The 7,669-nt window shown below is 49.0% G+C and overlaps 1 pseudogene; it reads left to right on the top strand.

The window, feature by feature from the left end:
• The first annotated feature begins 462 nt into the window (after nt 1-462).
• Nucleotides 463-1,051, top strand: LOC135461172 (olfactory receptor 14J1-like; annotated as a pseudogene).
• Nucleotides 1,052-7,669: the final 6,618 nt, after the last annotated feature.

The following is a 7,669-nucleotide window of genomic DNA, read 5'->3' as shown; positions in this document are numbered from 1 at the left end:
GTTCCCCCACAGGTGGAGACGTAGTTTTGAGATAATTCCCAAAATAAACTCATAGAATTGACTCAAGGACCTTGTCAATGTCTTATTTCAAGAGTCAACCATGGCCAGAGTGAAGAAATGTCCAACAGCAGCTCCATCAGGCACTTCCTCCTGCTGCCATTGGCAGACACGCGGCAGCTGCAACTCCTGCACTTCTGCCTCTTGCTGGGCATCTCCCTGGCTGCTCTTCTGGGCAACGGCCTCATCATCAGCGCCGTAGCCTGTGGCCACCACCTGCACACGCCCATGTTCTTCTTCCTGCTCAACCTGGCCCTCAGCGACCTGGGCTCCATCTGCACCACTGTCCCCAAAGCCATGCACAATTCCCTCTGGGACACCCGGGACATCTCATACTCAGGATGTGCTGCACAGCTCTTTTTTTTTGTGTTTTTCATGTCATTAGAGGTTTCCCTCCTGACCGTCATGTGCTACGACCGCTACGTGTCCATCTGCAAACCCCTGCACTACGGGACCCTCCTGGGCAGCAGAGCTTGTGCCCACATGGCAGCAGCTGCCTGGGCCAGTGCCTTTCTCAATGCTCTGCTGCACACAACCAATACCTTTTCCCTGCCCCTGCACCACGGCAATACCCTGGGCCAGTTCTTCTGTGAAATCCCCCCAGATCCTCAAGCTTTCCTGCTCCAAATCCTACCTCAGGGAACTTGGGCTTCCTGCTATTAGTATTTGTTTATTTTCTGGAAGTTTTTTGTTCATTGTTTTCTCCTATGTGCAGATCTTCAGGGCTGTGCTGAGGATCCCCTCTGAGCAGGGACGGCACAAAGCCTTTTCCACCTGCCTCCCTCACCTGCCCGTGGTCTCCCTGTTCTTCAGCACGGCAGCATTTTCCTACCTGAAGCCCTCCTACATCTCCTCCCCATCCCTGGATCTGGCTCTTTCAGTTCTGTAGTCGGTGGTGCCTCCAGCCCTGAACCCCCTCATCTACAGCCTGAGGAACCAGGAGCTCAAGGCTGCAGTGTGGAGACTCATCACTGGACATTTAAAGAAACATTAAACTGCTGGCCAGTTTTTGTAAGTAACTTGCAATAAAAGTCATCTTTGATACTTATTGTTGGTTTAATTTAGTATGTTCTTTTCTGTTGTTTTCATTTTATAATATTGTTCCTAAAGGAAAGCCATCAATCGTGACATATCTCATTTTGTTCCTCCACACCTTCACTGTGACCCACAGACTGTTCAGGCTGAGAGTCTATGAGTTCCTATGCTCTTGATGGGTTTAAGTTCCTTAAGGACTTCCCAACAGAATTTTCACCAGAGATCCCCCTTTTGTTGCTTTGTGTGGAGCTGCAGCATCAATGTCTGTGTGCAGAGCTGGGGGCAGATCAGGGCTGGCACAGCAGCTGTGCCCAGCAGCAGCAGCACTTGGTGTTGCCAGTGCTGCTGCCGTGGCCCTGCCCCGCTGCCCTGGTGGCCCTGGTGTTGCTGCAGGGCCTGAGTGCTCTCGGGGCCGGGCACAGCCCTGGGGGTGGCAGTGCCGGGGCTGCAGCAGGGACAGGCCATGGGCACTGCTGGGGCAGCGCTGACGCCTCAGCCCAGGGCCTGGGGGCTCCAGGCTCCTTGCCCAGGCTCTCTCAAGAACACACCCAGGCCAATGCTCAGTAGAGAAAAGCCCCATGAGCAGTCCCAGACTGGCTGTGGGAAGGCTGGGGGCAAACAGCAAGGCTGGGGCTCTGCAAGGGCCCTGGGGCAGATGGGAAGGAGCAGCAGAGCAGGGGCTGATCCATCCCCAGTGCGCTGCACAGCCCAGGGCAGCGTCCCAGAGCGTCCTCATGGAGCTGTCAACAACATCCCCCCTCTGCAGCCCTGGCCTCTCCCCCAGCTCACACAGGTGCCCCATCCTTGCAGGCACAGACACAGCAGCACTGGCTCAGCAGCCCCTGTTTGCATTGCACAGAGCAGGGGGAGCACCCCCATGCTGTTGGTGTGGGGACATGAACCTGAGGGAGCACAAATGCCATTAGCCCCTGGGGCCAGCAAGGGCTGGGGACACCAGGGAAACCACTCAGGTTTGTTGTGGCCTCTGCACTCTGCCAGAAAGTTTGTTCCCATGAGCTGACAGTTTCCTGTTCCATTGCAGATGCTGTTGTTCAGAGCCAGGGCTGCCTGGCAGCCACTCACAAAAAGCTTTAATCATTTCCTTTCCTTCACCTTTGCTTTCTTTACTCTTCTCTGATCCAGATTTCTTCCTATGGCCCATCCCAGTCCCCTCCCCTGCAAACAGCCTATCCCTCTTTGCCCTTTCCTCTCTCGCCCCACTCCCCATTTCAGTTCCTGTCTTGGCCCCATGGGAACGTCCCTTGGGCAGCAGGATCATCCTACAAGTGCTGCAGGAATTGCCTGCAGGCTCCTGCAGTGCCTGGTGCTGCTGCCTTGCCAGAGGCACCCCAGGCCAGGGGGGCACATCTGGACTGCTGTGTCTGGCTCTGGGGCTCCCCGTTCTGGGGAATGAGGAGGAGCTGCAGAGGCTCTGCAGGACTGACAGGATGGGCTTTGGGGCTGGCAGGAGAAGCTGAGGGACCTGGGCTGCTGGAGCTCCTGAAGAGGAGGCCCAGGGCTCATCCTGCAACTGCTCCAAGGATCGTTCCAGAGAATCAAGGAATCAGCAAGGTTGGAAAAGACCTTCGAGATCATCAAGTCCGACCTGTGCACTGACACTGCCTTGTCTCCCCTGAACCTCCTCTTCTCCAGGATAAACAACCCCAGCTCCCTCAGCCGCTCTGGACAGGACTTGTGTTCCAGACCCCCATTCAGCCTTGTTGCCCTTCTCTGGACACACTCCAGCCCGTCCATGGCCTTTCAAAACTGGGGGCCCAGAACTGAACACAGCACTCCAGGTGTGGCCTCACCAGTGCCAAGTGCAGGGAAGAATCCCTGCCCTGCTCCTGCTGGCCACACCATTCTTGATCCAGGCCAGGAGCCATTGGCCTTCTTGCCCACCTGGGCACACTGCTTGCTCGTGTCCAGCCTGCTGTCCATCAGTGTCCCAGGTCCCTTTCTGCCTTGCCGCTGTCCAGCCACTCTGTCCCCAGACTGTAGCACTGCAGGGGTTGTTGTGGCCAAAGCGCAGGACCCAGCACTTGGTCTTGTTCAACCTCACCTTGCTGGATTTGGGCCCTGGATCCAGCCTGTCCAGGGCCCTCTGCCAAGAGCCCTCCTACTGCCCAGCAGAACAACACTTGCAGCCAACTTGGTCACCACAGTTCCATGAGGCCCTAGAGTGTCACAAGGGTTTCTATGGTTTCATGAGACTGCTTAGTGTCACAAAGTCCCTTGCATCCTTGGGCCCTCTGCAGAGCCCTCCTACCCTCCAGCACATCCACACTCACACCCAGCTTGGTGTCATCTGCAAATTTGCTGATGCTGGACTCAGTCCCCTCATGCAGATATCAATGCAAATATTGAAATCCACGCTGGCTGGCTCTGATCCCTTGGCCATCCTGTGGGTGCCCTGTGATGGCACTCAAGGTGATCTGTTCCATAACATGCCAGGCACCCAGGTCAGGCTGACAGGCCTGGAGTTCCCCAGCTCCTCCTTCCAGCCCTTCTTGGGGATGGGCTCACATTGGCACCTCCAGTCCTCTGGGACCTCCCTGCTGAGCCAGCACTGATGGTAAATGATGGAGAGCAGCTTGGGGAGCTCATCTACCAGCCCCCTCATCCCCCTGGGATGGATCCCATCTGCTCCCAGAGACACCTGTGAGCATCTGAGTGGCTCAGCAGGTCCCCAGCTGCTTCCTCCTGGATTACAGGGGGCTGTTCTGCTCCCTGTGCTGAACTACCAGCTCAGGAGAACACTTGTCCTGAGGACAACTTCACTTATTCTTGAAAACTGAGGCAAAGAAGGAGTTAAGTACCTCAGCCATTCCCTCATATTTGGTAACCATATCTCCCGCAATAATGACAAAAGATTGGCTTTGTACCTCCTTTTGCCACTGATGTATTTATAGAAAGCTTTTTATTCTCCTTCACAGAAGTGGCCTGGTTTAGCCTTTAGCTTTCACCTCTCTAATTTTTTTTCTGCATGACCCAACAATACCCTTAAACATTTCCTGAGTTACCTGCCTCTCTATACAAAGGTGATGCACCTTCTTTTCTTTCCCCAAGTTCTTGCAAAAGGCCCATCACATTCAGAATGTAACCTGTTGTCTAAAGTACGCCTCAGAGGAGGAAAATACAAGAGTCTATAAATTAAAAGAGGGAAAGCAATAGAAGAAGAAGAGGCTGGGAAGGTTAACAAAAACTGGACTCCCCTTGACCACTTACCTCCTCCTACCCTTGCAGTACCTCAAATCCTTCCTCCAATTCCTCTTTCTGTGGACCCAGTTCCTCCTCCTCTCCCAGCTGTCATTCCTTTACCACCTCCTAACCCAGTTATACCTCCACCACCTTCCCCTCAACCCTCTCCTTACTCTCTTTACCCTTCACTACCGTCCCCTTACCTCTGCCATCTCATGCACCCCTTATTCACCAGCAAGTTCCTGCTCTGCCTCCCCCACCACAAATGAGAAGCCAAACAACATCTCAGAATCTCATGCCCAAGAGTGAAGTTACCCAGTCAGCCTCCACAGCTGATGTTGTAACACCCAGACCAAAGTGGCTAAAGTGGAAAAATTGTTCCCCCTCAGAGAAGTTCCCATGTGCAGGGTGGCCAGTGAGATTGGATTTGTAAATGCTCCCTTGACTGTGTCCCAAGTTAGAGACTTTAAGAAAGAATTGTAAAATTTAGTGGAAAACTCTGTAGGAATAGCAAATCAAATTGATCCATTTTTAGCCCTAATATTTATACATGGGGAGAATTGAACTCCATCTTTAACATCCTATTTTCCCCAGAAGAGACTTGATTAATAAGAACTGCAGGAATGAAAATTTTGGAGCGAGAAAACCAGCCTGGGCCCCCAGGTGACCAAAAAATGCCTTTAGTGGAGCCTGACTGGGACCCTAACCAAGAAGAGGGGAGAAGGAATATGAGAGATTACAGGTCCCTGATGACCAGAGGGATAAAAGAATAATACCAGGTTAGCGTTTGACAGCACCCAGGAAAAAGACGAGACCCCAGCACCATGGCTTAATAGGCTAGAGCAAAACTTCCAGATTTACTCTAATGTTGACCTAGATAGCCCCGAAGGTCAAGTCCTTCTCAACACACAATTTGTAACTAAATCCTGGCTGGATATCACATGAAAGTTAGAAAGCATAGAGGACTGGCAGGAAAAAAGCCTAATGAACTGCTGAGAGAAGCCATAAGAGTATATCTGAGAATAGAAGTAAAAAAGACAAAACCAAAAGCTAAAATTATGATAGCCATAGTCAGAGAAAGTCTGGGAGCCAGCAAAGACGGGCCAGTAGAACCACTTAGAAGAGACAAAGGTTTTATTGGACCAAAAGGGGCCAGGGCTCTACCCAGTGACAAATATTTTTTATTACTGTGGAGAGAAAGGACACCTAAAGAGAAATTGTAAGAAACTCCAATTAGATGAAGCCATAGCCTGGGAGCAAGAAGTTCTAGAGAACATCTTAAGAAGGGAAGAGAAGTATGCGGAATAGGGGTGTCAAGGGTTCTATGCTCTGGGGAATTTAATGAATTCATCTAGAAGAGCCCTTGGTAAATTTCGAGATTGGTCCCCAGAATGATGAATTTGAATTTTTAGTTGATTCCGGAGCAGACAAGTCATGTGTGACTAAATTATCAACAGGAATCACAGTCGGTAAAAGGTCTGCAGTAGATTATTTATTAGACCATGAAGGAAGCACATGTGGAAAATTTAACTCTTCTGAGTGCTGCTTAGAAATGGATGACTGCAGTGAAGTCATTAGAAATATCTCAAAGGAAATCTGAAAGTTAGTTTATGTTGGAACACAAGGGTAGGCCCGTATATTCGATACCAGCTGGTGGGACAATTTCTGGTCATTAAAAGGAAACTGGTGGAAAAAAAACCGCACTTTTTCATCATATGTGAAATTGCTGGTTTGATCCTCCTACCTTGCATGCTCCCCTGTATAATCCGAGTTGTAACATCTGTGTACAAGCAAGTTTAATTATACCAAAAGAGCTTAATAAGAAAGAAGTAAAAGTAATCATGGTAATGAATGATCAAGAACATCCAGATGCCAAGCAAATCTACAACCAATATTAAAAATTGTACTTTCAAGAAGAAGAAATTGCTAATTGAAGCAGGCTTGAGCCCAATGGAACAATTTGAGGGGGAAATTGTAGAGAATACATTGTTAAAGGAGTTGATATAAAGTTCATTGTTAAAGGAGTTAATATAAAGTTTCAATGTTAGTCATAGATTGTTTGTTGAATGTTTTATAGTTATGTCAAGTTCCAATGCTAGTTAAAGGATTTATAATTATGTAAATCCCGTCACTGTCAGGTGTTACCCCCACTGCTCCTGTCAGTGTTCAGAAGCACATAATCACGAGAATGATTCTATGCAGGTGCTTTTATTGAAGAGCTCTGGGTGTCAGGGGTAGAAGCCCAAATCTGTCTCCAACATGGGTTCGGGATGAACATGTTTTTATATTCTATTGTTATATAACTTTCATGTTAATTATTAAAATTATATATTCTATTGTATACATAGATTTCAGCCAAGCATGGGCTCCTCGTGACCCCCCCCAAACTTCTAACATAGATTCTCATTATTCTTCTTATGATTATACAATTATTATATTTAATTAATAACCAATCATCACATCTAACAATTATATCATTCATCATATAGTACTTACACAGGTGCAATTTCACATGATCTGGCAAACACAAAGCCTAACATTTTCAGAGTCTTTTTTTAACATTTTTCCAGGGCCCCACAAAGTCTAGCTTCTTTCTAATTCCCCAAATTTTATGATTTTAAAACTTTCACTATCACTCCCACTCTCATCTAAGATGGCGAACCACCCGACACCATAAAGAAGAGGATTATGTCACATAATAACCAAATATGAAAATCCCATAAGACCAGGAAGAAAAGAATTACCTAACAAAAACCCCTAGAACAACAAGCCACCATGGAAATGAAGAATTAAAATAACACCTCTAACCAGAGAAAACATAAGACAACATCAGGATTGTGGTCAGAGCTTTTTGCCTTTGTCACCCTAACCAGAGCAGGCCAAGAGCAGCACAGGGACCATGGACCTGAAACCAACAGTGCCTACCCAGAGACTCTTGAAAGGAGAGAAAACCCAGCTCTGCCAGGCCTTGCTTAGCATTGCAGTTCCCTGCTCAGAGCCTTGGGCTCCCTGCAATCCTGCCCTCAAGGATCTGCTCTCACCAGGCCCTGGGCAGCCTTTGGCACTCCCTGCCCTCCCTGGGGCCCAGCCATGCTCCAAGGCACCTGGAGTTTTGCTGCTGACTCCTTCAGCAGCTTCTTCATCCTTCTCTGCGTGCCTGAGGCTCCTGGACTCAACCCCAAATCCAGCGTGGGGCTGATTAAAATACAGAAAGCGCTCAGGAGCTCTTTGTCTCCCTTCCATTGTCTTTGAGTCTCCAGGGCTTGTGCAGGGATTGGAGTCAGTTTGGAGTTCTCTTCGGGAGGGAGATTTCAAAGCGCATCTCATGTTTTTTGGTTTTAGTCAAGGAAATATACTTCTCTTCTCATTTCAGAGA

The sequence above is a fragment of the Zonotrichia leucophrys genome, unplaced genomic scaffold (assembly GCF_028769735.1).
Source record: "Zonotrichia leucophrys gambelii isolate GWCS_2022_RI unplaced genomic scaffold, RI_Zleu_2.0 Scaffold_206_87780, whole genome shotgun sequence".
Taxonomy (NCBI): Eukaryota; Metazoa; Chordata; class Aves; order Passeriformes; family Passerellidae; genus Zonotrichia; species Zonotrichia leucophrys.
This window is presented reverse-complemented; position numbering and strand designations above follow the sequence as displayed.